Raw genomic sequence first — 21,526 nt, 5'->3', positions numbered from 1 at the left:
ATCCTGAGCCGGCCCAGGCTCCAAAGACAAACTTCTGCCAGAGGGAATCAATAGTGCCTAACCAAAGATAGCCCTGGCGCCAGTTCCGCCACGGCTCCGTACTTTAGAATAAACTCGAACTGAGTTCGTAAATATTTTAAACAAAAGGAGGGAAACATTCCTCATTTATTTATATACACTATTTCTTAAAATGACTCTATCGTGCCTAACGTATAGGAACCAGTAACATCACTTGTTGCAGCAGCTGCGCAGATTCGGCCTGGAGTACATTTTGAGGAAAATTTCAGTATCCTGGATTGTAATATACCTTCTCTGTCACTGTAGTGGAACATCAGGGACGCACAGTGAGCAAATTTAGGATCCATTACCTTCCACGTTTCCAACCGGCCAGAGGCCTGAAAGCATGTTGGTTTAAGTAGCTGGAATGTGATTGCAAAGTGCAGGGGAGGGAGTATTCTTAGAACGGGACTTCATTTAGAGCGCATATAATTCGTAAAATTTTTTTGTTTTTTATTTTTGGTTTGACTAATACTGAGACATTTGCATCTCACTGGTAGAAGATGCGGTGTCAAACCTATCCATCCACATGGAAGTAAAAAAACCTACGGGTGCACATTTACAAGTTGCTTAAAACACGCATCGTAGTGCTTTTAAAGGGGAACGGGAAAAGTTCCTTGTCATTAGACACACCACCAAGCGTACATCAAGTACGGCATGCATGGAGAGAATCAAACTGAAGGTTCGACGCAGCATCTGGGTCACATGTTGTGGCACTGAACAACACTAAATTAAGAGCAAGGTCATTATGAGTGAATAAATGGATGATCAAATCGAAAGAGAGGGGAAACTTGGGATTTATTTGAAAATAACCTCTTTTGGAGTACGGGTATACATCTCGAATTTAAATGAGGATGAGAGATGATAAATATCAATACCCATTTGTGGAACAGAATTTTACGAAGCAAGACATTATGACGAGAAAACCTATTTTGTCTTTCTAGTAGTTATAGGCCCCGTTGAGATCCCATATTAATGGTGAAAAGAAGTCTGTCAAAAAACTACACTTCCTCACTATCAGCACCATTTCTCTTCAGGATATGCAATAGAGCCATGCACAGCTCGTGTTCATCCCATTAATTGTTTGTCATTTTCTATTACGGTAGCGCCGCCTCGTTTTCTTATTCCATTTACTGGCGTCACTAACTTCCTGTCTTACTTGCCCATGAGTGGCAGCAGCAGAGCGTATCGATAAGCACCCTGTCGTACCGTCTTTGGAGCGACCGATAGTATTTCCGGGTCGTCGTGTGTCGGGTAGTCAGTGAGTGGGAGGCGTAGTTCAATAGCGACGGAGCAGCAGTCCAGTCGGTCAGTCGGCGTGGAGCAACAAGCAAGCCCCTTTGCGCAGAGTCGGGCTGGAGCGGCTGGCGGCATGCACGTGTTGTTGGAGTGTGAGGTGCTGCTTGCGATTGCTACGAAGTTCGTCACCCGCCGATCTTGGACATGAAAATAGTCCTCACGTAACTTACTATCGAGCCTCAACTGTTTGCATTTCTTCGTTTGATCTTGGTTGTCGCTTTTGGGACATTCCCGCCAGCAAGAATTTATGTGTATATAAGTCGGCTAAGATTCCAGCCGTCTTCCTGTGAAATTTAACTTAATTTAGTCACTGTTGTTGAAGTTCACCAGCGGTAGCTTCTGCCTTGTGGTCATTGACGGTCTGGTTACCTGCCCTGGTCGGTGACCTAATTTTAGGCAGTGTATTTTTCCCGTCATGTTGTTGCTATAGTTCTACAGCTGAGGTGTTGTCGGTCGTTGTGGGCGGCAATATTCTGTGTGTCATATATTGAAATCTTGTGGTCGTTTTGCTGGTTGCGTGGAACAGAACTGATTTGGTTGATTGGTCTGTCGGCTGTTTGTCGGTTGGGTTGCCTCCTGATCAAGAAGCTGTTGAACAGGCTGCCTGTCTCACCTAAACGGGCGTTAGTGCTACAATCCCAGGCCGACCCTTGGAAACTTCTAAACGTCTTTCCTTGTGTGTTATGTAGTAATTTTCCTGTTTGGATTTTAGTTATTTGGTTGATGTGTGGCTTTCAGCCACTATCAATATCTCTTATATTAACGTTTTTGTCCTGCTCTTAAGGCATGAGATTGTTATATTATAACATGGTGCTTCAGCCGAATTTTACTAGAGAGGTTTTAAGATAAGGCCTTCTGCCTTTTAAATTGAAACTCTTCCTTGGCCTTAAGCCGTTAAACATATTTTGTTGATATGTGGCCTTCACCCGAGTATTACTATCTCTTAAATTAATGTCCCTGTCTTGCCCTTAAGGCATGAGATTGTTATTCGTTATTTTATATGAAATGTTTTGAAATATGGTCTTCTGCCCTTTTAATTTGAAACTCTCCTTTCTATGGGTTAAGCCGTTAAATTATTTGTTGGTGAGCGGCCATCAGCCGAGTTTTAATATCTCTTAAATTAATCTTCTTCTCTTGCCCTTAGGGCATAAGATTGTTATGCTTTTGAATGGGGCCTTCAGCCCAGTCTGCATGAAATGTTTTAAGATGAGGCCTTCTGCCTTTTGATTGAAACTCCTTTTACTGCTTAATATGCGACCTCCATCCTAGTTCCATTGAAATTAAATTGCTAAGGCCTTCAGCCGATTAGATTGAAGATTTAGGAAATATTCTTGGGTGAAACCTCCAGACGAACCTTGTATTTCAATCTTGCTTAAGTCTTGTGTCTTGGATTTTGAATGTGGCTTTCAGCCGATTTAAAGTTAATCAAAGAAGGTCGATTAAAGTTTTGAGTGTCTTGCATCCTTGTTGTAATATTGTGTGTTGATGAATACAGTTTGTATGTTGAGTGCAACTGAAAGGAACTCATTTTGGCCCCTTTCCACAACCTAATCCGCTCTGTCCTGCTAGCCCGCTCATTTCAGACTTTTTCAAAATGACTGTGAATTCAGGAAGTTTTCTTATCATTTCTATCAATTTTGTATGCGGACATATTTTAACATATGCATTCTTCGTTTAATAATGTATTATCGTTGTTCCTGTCGTGATGATCTTTACTTTTGATGTCAAAAAGGAAAGGCTTCAGTTCGTAGTGTTTAACCGGAGGACTCACGTGTTCTTTGCACAAAGCTGTATACTGAGAACACTTTCGCCGCTTTGTCGCCGCGGTGTGCACGCTGTAAAGCACATGAAAGTGTGGTGTCACCGCCAGACACCACACTTGCTAGGTGGTAGCCTTTAAATCGGCCGCGGACAGCTAGTATTCGTCGGACCCGCGTGTCGCCACTATCAGTGATTGCAGACCGAGCGCCGCCACACGGCAGGTCTAGAGAGACTTCCTAGCACTCGCCAGAGTTGTACAGCCGACTTTGCTAGCGATGGTTCACTGACTAAATACGCTCTCATTTGCCGAGACGATAGTTTAGCATAGTTTTCAGCTACGTCATTTGCTACGACCTAGCAAGGCACCATGTTCAGTTACTATTGATATTGTGAATCGTACCGTCAAGAGCGACGTTCATCATTAATGGATTAAAGTTAAGTATTCCACCAGCTACGTCCGTTTTCCTAAAGTCTAATTTCCTTGTCCTGTTCCAGACCTCACGCCAGCCTGCATGAGCTAAAATGCGTGCCTTTCGGCCTCCTCTAGTAACACGGTGTTGGCTCTCCTGCCAACCACAACATTGGCGAAGAGGCAAAACCGCGTTCTTATCGATATTGCCCTGATTTACTTGTGTAATGGCTTCGCCACAATCTTCAGATGTACTGTCCGAATTCTATCGCTTACAGAATCAGCAGACGCAGGCATTACTGGATGCCCTTGGACAGCTCATCCAGGGTCAAAGTGCAAAGCAAAACGATGCGGTAGCCGCCGCTCCACCGCTAACACAGCCACATCACGCTGTTGCACGAACTTTTCGACCTTTTGATGCTGCGCTGGAAAGCTGGACGGAGTGGTCACGCCAATTTGGATTCCATCTCGCCACCTACAGAATTCAAGGTAACGAGCGGCAGCCTTTTTTGTTATCATCAGTCAAATTATTTCCCCGACGCGACGTAGCAACTCTGTCCTATGAAGAAATTTTGTCTGCATTAGATGCATATTTCAAAGAATCAGTCAATGTAGTTGCGAAAAGGTATACCTTCTTTCGTACAAAACGTACGGCAGGTCAGACTAATCGGGAGTGGGTTGCAACCTTGCAAGGCCTTACTAGGGATTGTGCTTTTGAGTGTCAATGTGGACTCCCTTATTCAGATACTATGGTAAGTGATGCAATTGCCCAGAACGTTTCTGATGTTCGTATCAGGGAATAGATTTTGAAACTAGTCAATCCCTCCCTTCAACAAGTGATGGACATATTGGATCGGCAGGACACACTTGACTTTGCTCAGGAATCATTTGAAACTTCGCCACCCATGTGTCAGGTTAACCGGCCCGCCGGGTGAGCTGCACGGAACAGTAAACAGTCCTCGCGCCCGGCCGCGCTGCTGCCGCCAGGCTCTCAGCCACGTGTACCGCGCCGGCAAGCAAATGCAGTGCTAAAATCATGCCCGCGGTGCGCTACTAGACATTCGCGTGAGAATTGCCTGTCACGCCAAGCTATTTGCTTTTTCTGTAATAAAAAAGGACATGTTCAGAGTGTTTGCCAGAAAAAGCTCAGATCGGAAACTCACAACCATTCCAGGCCCTTTGCTTCGCGCCGGAGTCGAACCAAGGATACTCAGGCTCGTGAAACTTCGCCCATGGAAATTCATGTGGTTCATTCCACTCCGCTCAGTGCCACTCTCTCTAACAGTGACTGTGTTCGTCCCACAAATAGTGTGCTTCGACATCGCCGAAACTACCGTCAAGTCGCAAGTGATTTTGTACCAGTGTCAGTTCACGTTGCACGAGACAGTCGCTCTTGTCGTCAGCAGGACAATAAACTTTTTGTGGACTTGGACATTAATGGCAAAGTGATACCATTCCAGCTTGATACCGGGGCTGCAGTTTCACTGATCAATCAAGACTCTTACAAACTGCTGGGCACACCTCCGTTGCGTGTCCGAAAATGTTAAGTTAACTAGCTATTCAGGTCAAAAGATCCCTGTGTTAGGACAGTGCAGCCTTCTTGCAACATACAAAGGACAAACAAAACTTGTGTCATCTTACGTCCTTCGTTCTTCTTCTGCAGTGAACTTGTTTGGTTTCGATTTATTTCAGTTGTTTAACTTGTCTATAGTAAATCAGGTCGTATCAGTGAACCAGACTGTGCCTTCAGACAGTGTTTCTCGTCTACGTGAAGAATTTGCAGACATTTTTGCACCGGGCCTCGGTTGCGCTAAGAACTATAAACCACATTTGGAACTGAAAGTAAACGCGCAACCGAAATTTTTCAGAGCGTGCAATGTTCCCCACGCATTGCATGATGAGGTCGCAAAAACATTACACGATTTGGAATCACAAGATGTAATTGAACATGTGCAGGCTTCTCTCTGGGCATCACCCTTAGTAATTTTGCCAAAACCTTCCGGAAAATTGAGACTTTGTGTGGACTTCAAGGCAACAGTGAATCCACAACTAGTGATTGCAACTTTTCCTTTACCCCGCCCAGAAGATCTTTTTGACAAACTGTGCCCGGGTAAATATTTTTCGAAGTTGGACCTAGCAGATGCGTACTTGCAAATACCGGTGGACAAAGAAATCCAGCGCGTTTTGGTGGTTAACACGCATCTTGGTTTGTATCGATTCAAACGACTGCCATTCGGGTGTGCATCCGCCCCTGCATTGTTTCAGCAATATCCACAAACTGCTTGTGCGTCGGTCCCTACTGCAGCAAACTATCTGGACGATATTGTTATCTCCGGAAAGACGGAAGAAGAACATTTAGCCAATCTCAGAACATTATTTCAGGTCTTGCGACAAAATTGTCTTCGCTTGCGGAAGGACAAATGTGTGCTTTTTGCTCGTGACTTGCCATACCTGGGACATGTACTCAATGCCCAAGGCATACATCCCAGTCCTGAGCACATCCGTGCCATACAAGACTTACCTTCGTCGCAGAATTTGAAGCAGCTACAGAGTGTGCTGGGAAAAATCTACTATTATCACAGATATGCTCCACACGCCTCTTCCATTTCAGCTCCGCTTCATCGCTTACGCCGTAAAGGTGTTCCGTTCGTCTGGACGACGGAATACGAACGCACCTTTCGCCAGTCGAAATCGGCGTTGCTTTCCAATACTTGCCTTACTCCATTCGATCCCCAGAAGCCCCTTCTGTTGATGGTGGACGCATCGGATTTCGGGATCGGTGCTGTGCTTGCGCACAAAGATGGATCGCACGATCGTCCTGTTTCCTTTGCGTCCAAATTGCTCTCGACTGCGCAAAGAAATTATTCAGAGATCGAGAAAGAAGCATCTGCTTTCGTATTTGGTGTTACAAAGTTTCATGATTTCTTGTATGGTCGTCACTTTACCATCATCACAGACCACAAACCTTTGACATCGCTTTTTCATCCGAACAAGCCTGTACCTCCACGTACAGCGCAGAAATTCATTCGCTGGTCTATTTTCCTTCTGCAGTACCGCTACAATATCTTGTATCGGTCCACTGCTAAGCACGGAAACGCCGATGCGTTGTCCCGTTTGCCTGTTGCTGAGGATAGAGCATTCGATTCCTCCGAACTTGCTTGCATGTTCATTGATTCGGAAACCGATGACGTGGTCGAATCGTTTCCGATTGATTTTCGTCGTGTAGCTACAGCCACAGCTGCCGACCCTGTCCTTGCTACTGTTCTGCGTTTTGTTGCTGCGCACTGGCCCTTGTCAAAGTCACGGATCGGGGATCCGTTGGTTCGGCGATTTTTTGCTCACCAGGAGAGACTTTTTGTACGACGTGGTGTTTTGCTGTTGCGTTCTGATAATGATCAGTCCAGGGTCGTGGTAACACGTTCGTTACAGTCCTCTGTCTTACAGCTTCTCCACCAAGGACATTGGGGTATAGTGAGAACGAAACAATTTGCTCGTCAGCACTGCACTTGGTTCGGAATCGATGCCGCGATTACAAATATGTGCTCTTCTTGCATGGTGTGTGCCGAACAACAATCAGCACCGCCGCGGAAATTCTTTGCATGGCCAAAAGCCACTTCCCCTTAGCAACGCTTACACATCGATTTTGCTGGTCCATTCTGGAATGCTCAATGGTTGGTTGTGGTAGATTCATTCAGTAATTTTCCTTTTATTGTCCGCATGTCTTCCACGACGTCATCTGCAACCATCCAAGCGTTATCTGCTATCTTTTGAATTGAAGGTCTTTCACAGACTATTGTTTCCGACAATGTGTGGCGTTCGCTGTGTTATTCAGTGGTTTGGTATTTAACTAATTTGTAAATGGAAATGATAATCTTATTTTATTACATTGAGTAATTACTAAATAATTTTTCTCCCGGCTAAAGATTTGATCAAGTTGCTAAACAACTCCAAGTTAACGTCGTGTTAAAGTGTTGTCTGTAAGTTATGTAAGTGTCACTAAATCACAGTTCATACTGTAATGTTGTTGCTTAATTTGAGCTGTAAGCGAAGCGGTGCTGGTATTCAAGACCATAGAAGCGGGTTAAAAGCTGTGAGCTGTTTGGGGAAGTTAACCTTGCATTACTGAGCAACTGTTTCACCAGTTATATATATATATATATATATATATATATATATATATATATATATATATATATATATATCACCGGTTGTCGTATGACTATTAAAAGATTACAATTAATGTTAGTCTGGTTGGGAATTTGGTAAGCTAGTAAGCTAGACTGGATACCTGGTGAAACAGGTGTATATATATATAAGAGAATTTAAATAGAAGAAATAAATCAGTTGATATTTGGAAATTTATTTTAACATTTATCATTGAAATTTCAGCATATTAAACTTGATTCATAGCTAAACTGGCGCCTTATTTAGGATTGTGAAAATGTGAGTTTGTAATCTTACGGAACACATCAAATATGGAGCCAAGATTGGAAGACTGCATACAACACTGCATTCATAAAATAACACAAGAAGAACATTGAAACATATGCAAGAGGAAATTAACCACAATCAACCGATTCTATTTTCACCCAAAGAAGTTACGTCTGTAGCGCAATCCTGTCCGTCATGTAATTACCACCCACTGGTATACTAAATTCATACTAACTCTCTGTGAAATCTTCCAAAAAGAATAGCTGAGGGCTACTTTGATGCTTACACCACATGCTTCACGTGGTCAACTTGGTTTACACAAAGAGTGTAACTCCACAATAATTTTGATAATTAAAATAAATTACATCGAGACGCAATTTACAAAAGAAAAACCTCAAACTGGTTACTATCGTCTTACTATTAACCTGATGGGTCAAACAACTGTATAAGCACATGGTACTGGTCTCACAAAGTACGCCCCACGAGGGTTGAACATAAAGAAAAGTTGCTATATTGAAAAATATTCTCAAGACGAGATGTTATAATCTCATGCACATTCGCATTTAAGATTGATGATCTTAGTTAGAGTTACTGATCAACACGTGGTTCCACTTTAGTCACAAAGTAGTGACAAAGCAACTACCGGAAGATATTCTGAACTTCACTCTCGAAATACACTGCATTGCAAATTAAGACAACATTAGTTATTTTAGAGCTAAACCTGAAATGAAGGTGATTAAATTTTCAGTTAGGCTCATCTTAAGAAATCCATTGTCCTACGGACTTAGCAGAGACGCGCTTAGCTGGAGATCTTACCACTTCAGATGCTCGCCACGGACAGACTGCCCTGGGCCCCTACCGAGTGCGTGCTTAACAGATGCAAACGGAAGTGACCAGAGAGGCAGCTTCCTATACCAACATGACAAGTGATGGACAGGACCATACTAAAAAAAGAAACCTCTCTGCTTTTAGAAAGCGTAGCTACCTGTTCCGACGTTGGTCCTACTGTTCTCTAGCAGACAGGCTTGTCTGCTACCATCAAGCATGCAACTAGAAATACATTTGCTCATTCGTCCTCTCACACAGAAGGAAAGGGGGATGACAGTATCTTATCATATACAGTATATAAAAGAAAGCGGATGTAGGTTCCGTATGAGACTGTGTGACATGAATTACGTATAAACTGTGTTTTAAAGTGTAGTAGTGTGACAGATCGTTCTTGTTTATGTGTAAAAGTAACATGTTCCACTACTCAGTCTTCTCTCAGATAGTCAGAAACCCAACAGTAAATTTAGAAAAGGAATTTATGCCGTAAATGACAACAGATTTAAGAAATTAACATGAAAGGAATCCAACAGAGACCTTTCATAACCCCAACGCTCCGAGAAAAGACTGTGCAGGGAATTTTCTGGCCACGCTAGGACATTCCCAAGCAGGCTTCTCACACCCAACTTAAACCAAAAATGTAAAGAAAAGGCAAAAGGTCACCAGCTACTTGCTAAAACACAATAATTTCAACACATCTTTAGAATCTATCAATTTCAAAGAGAAAAAAAAAGAATCTGTGACACCTATTTAAAAGATAGTGTAGACCTAATTCGGTTAGCAAGTAAAAACAATGGGTTCTGTGTCATTAATATGTAAACAATTTCTGGTTGTTACCCTTATGTAGTTCACCAGTATTCGCTCATTGCAAGAGCCAACTGATCACAGGAAAATTTATGACTGTTTATTAACAAGTAAAATTTATGAAAATAGCATAGGTGCCACAGCAATTAAAAGAAACATAAAAATAACATCAGTATTATAAAGCAGAACATTAAAATGCACAATCCGCAAAAGCAAAAAAAGTGATAAGAGAAAAAAACATGTTTTCCAAAGTGGTTATCACAAACAACTTCTATATCTTATAAAACTAATAATTTGTAGAATTAAAATAACTTTGTGACACTAATTTAATCACTCTACTATATTTAAATTAGTTAGCAAACAATGATCACTGTGTTATTATACTGAAACTACAATTAATTATGTGATTGTTACCCTTATGGTGTTCGTCACTATAAATATGCCCCATGCAAAGGCTAATCGATCACAGTCCGATGAGAATGAAAAGCTATCTGACTGATAAACGAAGCAATGCCACAGCAATGAATTTACGAAACAAAATATCACAAATCTAATACATCACACAAAAACAAACATTGATAAATAAAACAGCTCTGAAAGTACAATTGTCAACGTCTAAAAGAAACACCAATAAATAAAACACCTGCAAAATACAAGACTCAGTCTAATAAACACCAATAAATCGAACCCCTGCAAAATACATGATCAAAGTTTCTCGAAAGAACACACGTATATGCATTGGACTAAGAAGCGTTTAATCACTGTTCATTGACACACTCAGTAGTTCCACTGTTCCGAGGCACAATATAAGGGGAGGGGCGGGGTTCGTCGCCGCAGCTGTCAGTAGGGAATTTTGTCCATCTGTTGCGTGCAATCCCTCCGTCTCCGCCCTCTCATGAAGTTTCTCTTGGTGGCCCGTGTCACGTACATCTCGATTTGGTTCCATGTTTGTGTTGTCAAATTCGTGCAGTATCCTCGTTTGACACGCCAGGATGATATTCCTGGGCAAGGATGACACTTAATTTCTCTTCTTTGTGCCACCCTTAGCTACCAGAGAACATCGAACTATGATTTACTGTCGCTTGACAGTTGGCATCCGTCAGGAAATGTTGATAGGCGTCGTTGAAGTCTGCCAGTTTCTCTGGACAGTATGTGTCAAAAGGCTCCACGCCCCTTGTGTTGTTAAATTCTTGAGTTATCCTCAATTGGCTCTCCAGTTTGATATCCGTGGCAAGGATGACACTTATTGGCTCTTCTTTGTGCCACCCTTAGCAACCAGAGAACACCGAACCATGATTTACTGTTGCTTGACAATGGGCTTCCACCAAGAAATGTTGATAGTCGTCGTTGACGTCTGCAAGTTTCTCTGGACAGTACCTGTCAAAGGGCTCCATGCCCCTGTCTTCTGTCGTTTCACCGCGGCCGTTTCGTAATGGTCGCGTGCGTGTGGTGCGTTGCCAGCAGATAGATTTCCGTGTGGTGGACCGCTCGGCCATCTCAGGTCATCGCCTCCACGTAGGGTCGCACTGGTGCGTCCGGCCATTAGCTCCAGGTGCAAGGGGAAGTGATTGTCCCGTACCCTTCTTTTGTTGTCTACTGTGCTCCCGAAGTGGCCCGGTTGACACTGTGTCCTACTGGGAAATCCGCCTGTTTACAACTAGTCCAGCTGCTCCCGCTGTCTCGTAAGAGTTTAGCCGGTTCGCTTTCACGTTCTCAACTGCATTCACAGAAATTGTTCATCATAGTTACGTGATTAAAAAATGTCATACATAATACCACTTAGTATTGTCTTTCACAGTTTTTAAGAACAAAAGTGAGACTTAATTTTTTTAAAATAAAAAAGTTTGATGAATCGACAATATAAAAATAAAAGTTAAATGACTTGACAATGTAAAAAATAGAAGTGAAATGACCTGACAATGTAAAAAATAAAAATTGAATGAACTGACAATATATCTAGATCCACATCACAAATGTGGTTCACTTGCATTTTAATAAATCAAATGCTAATTATTAGTTCAGTAAAATGAATAGGATTATGCCTTGTGCAAGTATAGGTCAGGGCACCATAGGGTTCACATGTTATTTACACACACACACATGCACACCTGTTGTCTATACTACAAACTAACTACCCATAAACATGTATTACTCAAAATTCTACTTCAATCCACTACTAGTTAATCCAACAAGCTACTTCAATGCTACTTAAACACCGTGTTTATACCACTACAACATTGTTCTAATTCGTCCTCTTCTTGATGCTCGCGGCGTATGTCTTGTCACATGATAAATATGGGAAACTTTCCTTAAACATACACAGTAAAAAGAACAATGGTTATTTACACGCCAAAACATTTATACCAGTTCACACACCTCATAAGAGACTCGCAATTATACATTTATCATACTCATATGTTTACACATAAAACAGTAAGACAGTTTCATCTAAAATTACGTTATCACAAGAATTAATCATACAGATGACTCTGAGAAGGGTAAAAATATTTTCATTATACAGGTTATACTACATTTTCTTACCCATTTTGCTCCCATTTCGTTCATTCTTTAAGTTATCTTTCGCTTCCAAATCAGTTACTTCGCCTGTGATGGTTATTCTGGACTCATTTCTCATGAATGGCAAAATTGTGGTCTTCTCTATTCTGTAAAACAATTTCATCTTAACATATTGAACTTATAACTGACACAAAAGATCCGAATCCTCCTGTAGTTTAAATGACAAATGTTTTGCTTCATCCTTATTATATGAAACCAAGCTTTCCTTCGGTCCCATAATCAAAATTATTTAATCTTCCTCTACCTTCAAGAGGGAAATTTCTTCAGTTCAACTCATATAGGCTGCAGTGCATCCCGCACCAGCGAAAACTGTAAACTGTAATGCTCACAGCATCAGCAAAACACATAAACGTCGCTTTTCTAGGACAAGTATTAACGCAGAATAATTTTTCGGGCTCTGGCTCAACATCAATCAAGACCACAGAAAGAATCCATATTTCTGTTCCATTCTCCATTTGCTGAAAAACTGCTCGTATTTGACTACCACAATAACATTTCAGGGCCACGTAAATTACACAAACCACAATTCTTCTTTCACCTTGAAGGGAATCAATATACTAACGAAATCCACAGACAGCACTTTACGTACTCAGCTATAAAGAACAAAAAAGACATATATCATCAATATTAACATATCATCGCATATTGGGAAGCCAATGGTTAAACAATCGTATTATTTCATCCAGTTTTCAAGATTCTAAACTTACTCATTCCTTTCTCAGAGTTCTCCTATCTTAAAATATTCATACAGCACGCATACTATAGTAAGAGACCCTCATTTATACTGACAGATATAGAATAGTAATAGATGGATAGTATCACTGAAAGCAGAAAATCGGAAACAAGGGTACTAACAGCTGGGGACCTGGGTTTGCCAGACCCATAATACCCACAGATCGGATATACCCCTGAGTTTTGCATTAATTCAACACAGATCTTGCTTCTCTCAGGAGCGACTCTTTTCAATTTACACAAGAAAACCATAAACCGCATTTCACTCGTTCACAAAGAAACTTTTATCTTCACATTTGAACCAACCTAAATTGTAATTGCACAAGGAAAAAAAACCGCAAATATCAACTCAATCAATCACACAGAAACATCATTATCATTATTTTTACCAACATATTATTTAAAATGCATATGTCACAAATTTAAACTAATCAATTCTTTCTCCTCACCGTCCTCTCTACTCCTCACTGTCCTCTCTATATACCCTATGTACTCATTTGCCATGTCGCTCAATTGTTCCGATTGGGCGCCTTATGCGCTGATCATTTGTCATTGCCGATTTTGTTCATTTCCATTTGCTGGATTATGTCTAGGGTTGGCCGGCCGAATTTTAGCATCATGTGGTGCTCCGCCTTCAATCCTATTCCCACCCTGTTCATCGTAGTATCGATTCTGGTTATCGCACCTGTAGCGTTCAAGATCCTGTCCACGTCCTCGATCATCTCCATTGTTCCACCTGTGTTCGCGACTGTTACCACAGTTTCTATACGGCCGGTCCCGATTATTGTTCCGTTCGCGTCGCGACAACCAGTCACGCCATTGATTAGTACTACAGCCACGACTGCGATCGCGCTGCTGTGCCCCATAATAACTTTGTGCCTGATTAGGCGGGCATTCTCCTGTATTGTATTCCAACTCTTGGAGAACTGTCTTAAACGTTTCCACGTACTCTTTGCAACGTCCCACAAGAATGACGTGGCGCAAGTGCATCGGCAATTTGGTGATGCATATCCTAATTAGTTCCGCAGGCCCATATGGGTCGTATAAAAATTGATTTGCCTGCAGCATGTGGTCGAATAGGCGTGCTGCGCTGCCGAAACCAGACTGGTTCAAATTTGACAGCATAATTATGCCATGCTTGACCCTATCTTGTGACGCTTCCGACCAATAGGCGGACAGAAAGGCTTGTCGAAATTCCCGAGTGGAGTTGCAGTGACGCACTGCCAACCTCATGCGAATCACCGGTTCGCCTTCCAAATAGCCACACATATATTCTATCTTATGTGAACTTGCCCAGTCGGGGGGAAAACTCAAATTGCTCAAGCCATGCTCGTGGATGTATTCCTTTTTGCGAATTTCGAAATATCTCAAACTTTCTCACCGTTAGGAAATGTTTGAAATCAAATCCCCACATTTCCTCCCGGCGAGGCCCTTGAATGTTTCTATTTTTCTCATGTTTGCCCCTCAAAAGACATTCTTCCCTGTCGTCAAAATCTCCCTCGTGGCCGGAGTTCCTCTCTGCACTGTTCGCACAGCTATTTTTGGTGCTATTGGCGAGTTCGGAATCACACCCCATGCGGCTTTCCAGATGCGCCACGCGTTCTTGTAATTCGCCTGTTACAGCTTTGTGCTGCCTGTTCACTTCGAACTGTCCCTTCTGAAATCTAAGAAGCGAACGTACTTCTTCAGTCTCTACGACCGCTACCGGTGTAGTATTGTTATCGCTCTCCATCACCTTCATTGTGCCTACGATGTCCGCTAATGCCGCAATCTTATCATGTATTTGTCTGTTGTCCTCCGCCCCAGTCTGCTTCAATTGATCTACTTGCTGTTCGAGTGCGTGAATCGCTTGACTGTTGTCCGCTACTGTGTTGCTAACGGACGCGGGACAATGCGTTTCCGCCTCCCGGACCCTAGAGAGTACCTGCTGGTGTTCTCTTTGGCATTCTTCTCTCAGCTTTTGGAAATTCCTAAGTAGCTGTTTCTAGCTCTCTTTCGATTCCACATCGCGACTCCGCTTGCCCTGTTCTAAGGCTTGCAGACGATCATTGATTTGTTCAAATGTACGGCCTAATTCTTTCATAATATCACTTTTTATTTCACTTGCCAAATTGTTTATTCTTTGTGAGATATCATCGACCACTCTCTGCATCGACTTGTCGACTTTATTTGTCTGCTGGATTAGTTTTTCGTCTATTTGTTCGCCTAGCTAGCGGATCGATTTTTCAGATTTCTGCATCATTTGTTCGCCTAGCTCTCGGATCGATTTTTTGGATGATTCTTTTTGTTCTCGGAACGATTTTTCTGATTTCTCTGCGTTTTCTTTATTTTGATGCAATAAGGCTTTTATGAGTTCTGCGAAATCAGTTTGGTTGGTTGGAGGCAAATTAATTTCTGGCTCTGCTGTGAGCCCGTTCGTCCTGTTTTGGATTTCCTCTGAAGTATTCCCCATTGCATTTTCGGAACCGTCCGACGCGTTAATATTCGAAATCAAATTATCCCCTTGGTCCATGTTGCTTAAGTTGTTGGATCGCTTACTTTTAGCTTGGTTACGTGTCTGCATTCGTTCAATTTATACCCAGTACGCAACACACTAATCACAATAAATGTATCCCCCAAAAATTACGACAGTTACACGAAAGGCACCCAACCTAGTACGTACTTTTTCACATGCAAAACAAATTTTTAACTTTGATCGAAACAGTGAAATTTACAAGCGAGAAAAAAAACACACACACATATAAAATACACAAATATAGAAAACAAAACAACAAGACAAACAACACAACGCCGCTCAACAACGCCGTGAATCATTTGAAAGTCTGCTCAGAAACAACGCAGAAGATATTTGAGCGCTGCTTGGAAAAAGTTAAGATTATACAACGCTCGCACTCTAACGTTTCAGAGATTCCAGAGACCAACGGAATCACAGAACAGGGTCGCCATGTGTAATGTTGTTGCTTAATTTTAGGTGTAAGCGGTGCTGGTATTCAAGACCATAAAAGTGGGTCAAAAGTTGCAAGCTGTCTGGGGTAGTTAACCTTGCATTACTGAGCAACTGTTTCACCAGGTATCCAGTCTAGCTTACCAAATGCCCAACCAGACTAACATTAATTATAATCTTTTAATAGTCATAAGACAACTGGTGATATACACTCCTGGAAATTGAGATAAGAACACCGTGAATTCATTGTCCCAGGAAGGGGAAACTTTATTGACACATTCCTGGGGTCAGATACATCACATGATCACACTGACAGAACCACAGGCACATAGACACAGGCAACAGAGCATGCACAATGTCGGCACTAGTACAGTGTATATCCACCTTTCGCAGCAATGCAGGCTGCTATTCTCCCATGGAGACGATCGTAGAGATGCTGGATGTAGTCCTGTGGAACGGCTTGCCATGCCATTTCCACCTGGCGCCTCAGTTGGACCAGCGTTCGTGCTGGACGTGCAGACCGCGTGAGACGACGCTTCATCCAGTCCCAAACATGCTCAATGGGGGACAGATCCGGAGATCTTGCTGGCCAGGGTAGTTGACTTACACCTTCTAGAGCACGTTGGGTGGCACGGGATACATGCGGACGTGCATTGTCCTGTTGGAACAGCAAGTTCCCTTGCCAGTCTAGGAATGGTAGAACGATGGGTTCGATGACGGTTTGGATGTACCGTGCACTATTCAGTGTCCCCTCGACGATCACCAGTGGTGTACGGCCAGTGTAGGAGATCGCTCCCCACACCATGATGCCGGGTGTTGGCCCTGTGTGCCTCGGTCGTATGCAGTCCTGATTGTGGCGCTCACCTGCACGGCGCCAAACACGCATACGACCATCATTGGCACCAAGGCAGAAGCGACTCTCATTCGTCCCTCCATTCACGCCTGTCGCGACACCACTGGAGGCGGGCTGCACGATGTTGGGGCATGAGCGGAAGACGACCTAACGGTGTGCAGGACCGTAGCCCAGCTTCATGGAGACTGTTGCGAATGGTCCTCGCCGATACCCCAGGAGCAACAGTGTCCCTAATTTGCTGGGAAGTGGCGGTGCGGTCCCCTACGGCACTGCGTAGGATCCTACGGTCTTGGCGTGCATCCGTGCGTCGCTGCGGTCCGGTCCCAGGTCGACGGGCACGTGCACCTTCCGCCGACCACTGGCGACAACATCGATGTACTGTGGAGACCTCACGCCCCACGTGTTGAGCAATTCGGCGGTACGTGCACCCGGCCACCCGCATGCCCACTATACACCCTCGCTCAAAGTCCGTCAACTGCACATACGGTTCACGTCCACGCTGTCGCGGCATGCTACCAGTGTTAAAGACTGCGATGGAGCTCCATATGCCACGGCAAACTGGCTGACACTGACGGCGGCGGTGCACAAATGCTGCGCAGCTAGCGCCATTCGACGGCCAACACCGCGGTTCCTGGTGTGTCCGCTGTGCCGTGCGTGTGATCATTGCTTGTACAGCCCTCTTGCAGTGTCCGGAGCAAATATGGTGGGTCTGACACACCGGTGTCAATGTGTTCTTTTTTCCATTTCCAGGAGTCTATGTATATATATATATATATATATATACATTTGCTCATTCATCCTCTCACACAGAAGGGAAGGGAAGGGGGATGCAAGTATCTTATCATATACAATATATAAAAGAAAGCGGATGTAGGTTCTGTATGAGACTGTGTGACATGAATTACATATATATATATATATATATATATATATATATATATATATATATATATATATATATATATATATGTTAAGATATATTTCCGAATATATATATATATATATATATATATATATATATATATAAATCAGTTGATATTTGGAAATTTATTTTAACATTTATCATTGAAATTTCAGCATATTAAACTTGATTCATAACTATACTGGTGCCTTATTTAGGATTGTGAAAATGTGAGTTTGTAATCTTACGGAACACATCAAATATGGAGCCAAGATTGGGAGACTGCATACAACGCTGCATTCATAAAATAACACAAGAAGAACATTGAAACATATGCAAGAGGAAATTAAGCTCAACCAACCGATTCTATTTTCACCCAAAGAAGTTACGTTCGTAGCGCAATCCTGTCCGTCATATAATTACCACACACTGGTATACTAAATTCATACTAACTCTCTGTGAAATCTTCTCGAAAAGAATAGCTGAGGGCTACTTTGATGCTTACACCACATGCTTCACGTGGTCAACTTGGTTTACACAAAGAGTGTAACTCCACAATAATTTTGATAATTAAAATAAATTACATGGAGACGCAATTTACAAAAGAAAAACCTTGAACTGGTTACTATCGTCTTACTATTAACTTGATGGGTCAAACAATTGTATAGGCACGTGGTACTGGTCTCACAAAGTACGCCCCACGAGGTTTGAACATAAAGAAAAGTTGCTACATTGAAAAATATTGTCAAGACGAGACGTTATGATCTCACGCACATTCGCATTTAAGATTGATGATCTTAGTTAGAGTTACTGATCAACACGTGGTTCCACTTTACTCACAAAGTAGTGACAAAGCAACTACCGGAAGATATTCTGAACTTCACTCTCGAAATACACTGCATTGCAATTTAAGATAACATTAGATATTTTAGAGCTAAACCTGAATCAAAGGTGATTAAATTTTCAGTTAGGCTGAACTTAAGAAATCCATTGTCCTACGGACTTAGCAGAGACGCGCTTAGCTGGAGATCTTACCACTTCAGATGCTCGCCACGGACAGACTGCCCTGGGCCCCTACCGAGCGCGTGCTTAACACATACAAACGGAAGTGACCAGAGAGGCAGCTTCCTATACCAACATGACAAGGGACGGACAGGACCATACTAAGAAAAAACCTCTCTGCTTTTAGAAAGCGTAGCTACCTGTTCCGACGTTGGTCCTACTGTTCTCTAGCAGACAGGCTTGTCTGCTGCCATCAAGCTTGCAACTAGAAATACATATGCTCATTCATCCTCTCACACAGAAGGGAAGGGGGATGACAGTATCTTATCATATACAATATATAAAAGAAAGCGGATGTAGGTTCTGTATGAGACTGTGTGACATGAATTACATATAAACTGTGTTTTAAAGTGTAGTAGTGTGACAGATCGTTCTTGTTTATGTGTAAAAGTAACATGTTCCACTACTCAGTCTTCTCCCAGATAGTGAGATACGCCACAGTAAATTTAGAAAAGGAATTTATGCCGTAAATGACAACAGATTTAAGAAATTAACATGAAAGGAATTCAACAGAGACCTTTCAATACAACAGATTCCTTACAACTATTGATTAAGATGGAAGCAGTTATCTTCAGCAAAATGATCATTAAAACCACTGAATATCAGCCGCGCACAACACTGACGTATGTTACCTGAAACAATATTCTTCGAAACTCGTGCGTAATTAATTTCGGCTCCATGCATCAGCTTGAAAAGTTTGTTATAACGATTGTGCTGTGAGCACTGTTTTTAAAGAACCAATCTGATTCGAAATATTTCCATTAAAATGAGTTCGGGACCACCGGTGCACATTTATTTTTACACATTTGTATTACGTTTGGCATTTATGTCTACAGAGTTGCGCAATTTAAATTTGAATTTGCCGGTGAGATAATTGTTAAGATGGCGGCAGACAATTGATAGAGACTTTCTATTGTTAGAGCAAATAAGTAAATACTTAAAATGGTTACTAAACGCTATAAAATCTACTTTCGTATTGTGCACCATTCAGACTTCATCAAGCAAACATTTGATTTGTTTCTAAGGAAAACACAGACGAAAACGTGATACAAATTGCTATCATCAATGGCTGCGCTCCTTGCAGCGGAAAGAAATAATTAACACAGATAATGCTTACTGAGAGAGGAATTAAAGTTACAAATAACTATTCACTCATATTTATAATAATAATGAACTCTATTTTCAAGTAATAATTAACAAATACTTACAGTTTCTTAACAGACCTCAGTTCGATATGCGTCCGCAACTGACAAAAGCCAAGCAACAAAAGGTAAAAACAAAAGAAGACAAACGCAGATCATAAAAGGAATTTACAATTATCATTGTCTTTTTATGATACACATCGAAATGTCTAATTACATCATAGAATATTATGTAAATAATTAATATTTATAAGTTTTCGCTGTTTTTTCATATGTCGAATACATAATGTTTATAACTGTTAGAGGCATAATTTCCTCTCGTCGCACTGTAGCCAAAAATTTATCTCGTGGATGTTACAAACGGCCCACAATTCATGTCCGCAGAATTTCAGTCATTCTGCAAGGCCAATGGTATTCAACATCTGACGTCCGTGCCGTTTTCGCCACAGTCAAACGGTGCCGCTGAACGACTGGTCAGGACTTTCAAGTCACAGATGTTGAAGTTGAAAGAGTTGCATTCTCGGGAGGACGCGTTATTGCTCTTTTTGTCCTCGTATCGCTCTCAGCCCCGAGATGGTCGCACGCCGGCTGAGTTGCTCCACGGTCGTCATCATCGAACCTTGATGTCTGTGCTACATCCGCCGCATTGGGTTCCTGTGCAGCGGCAGACACCTGCTTCTGATCCAGGCGACGTAGTCTACTATCACCACTATTGAGGTTCACGGCGTTGGCTCGAAGGGCGCATTCTTCGCTGCCTCGGACGCGCTATGTATCTGGTTTTGGGGGCCTCTGGTGAGGTGCGCCGGCATCTCAATCAGCTGCGCCTCTGTCGTCGCACGGGATCTGCCGCTCCCATGACTGCTTTCAGCGACGGTGCCGTCCGGTCAGCGCCCTGGGGACCCATCTACTGGTTCGCCTCAGCCCCAGGTGTTACCGATGCCGCCTTCCATTTTCCCCATGGCGACGCGCCGCCGCCGCCGCCGCCTGTTCTCCCGCCGGCGACGCCCGCAGTGGACGCGTCACTGCAACCGCCGGGCGCCTCCCTGGGTCACGCGCCGCCGATCGCTTCCCGTGACCAGTTGTCCTCCGACATGGAACTCTTGCCCGCGCCGGACCATATGTCGTCTTCGCCCGTCGGGTGCCCCGGCCCGATGGAGGTCGACCCTTCAGCCCCTCCTGTCTCTCTGCAGGCGCATACACCGCATGTTGGCGTGCACCCTGGAGCAGGTCTTCAGGCGTTTCCCAGCTCCCCGCGGTCCGACTGGCAGGGTGCGGGTGGCACAGCCTCGCCTTTTGTTAGGCTCCCCACCTCGCCGCATACGTCAACATGGGGTCCTCCCCACGGCGGGCGGAAGCCTTATGCCACAACCGTACGCCGATTTGCGGGGGAGGAATGTGGTGTCACCGCCAGACACCACACTTGCTAGGTGGTAGCCTTTAAATCGGCCGCGGTCCGTTAGTATACGTCGGACCCGCGTGTCGCCACTATCAGTGATTGCAGACCGAGCGCCGCCACACGGCAGGTCTAGAGAGACTTCCTAGCACTCGCCCCAGTTGTACAGCCGACTTTGCTAGCGATGGTTCACTGACTAAATACGCTCTCATTTGCCGAGACGGTAGTTTAGCATAGCCTTCAGCTACGTTATTTGCTACGACCTAGCAAGGCGCCATGTTCAGTTACTATTGATATTGTGAATCATGTACCGTCAAGAGCGACGTTCATCATTAA

Source organism: Schistocerca nitens, chromosome 5 (assembly GCF_023898315.1).
Source record: "Schistocerca nitens isolate TAMUIC-IGC-003100 chromosome 5, iqSchNite1.1, whole genome shotgun sequence".
Lineage (NCBI taxonomy): Eukaryota > Metazoa > Arthropoda > Insecta > Orthoptera > Acrididae > Schistocerca > Schistocerca nitens.
Note: the sequence above shows the minus strand (reverse complement) of the source record.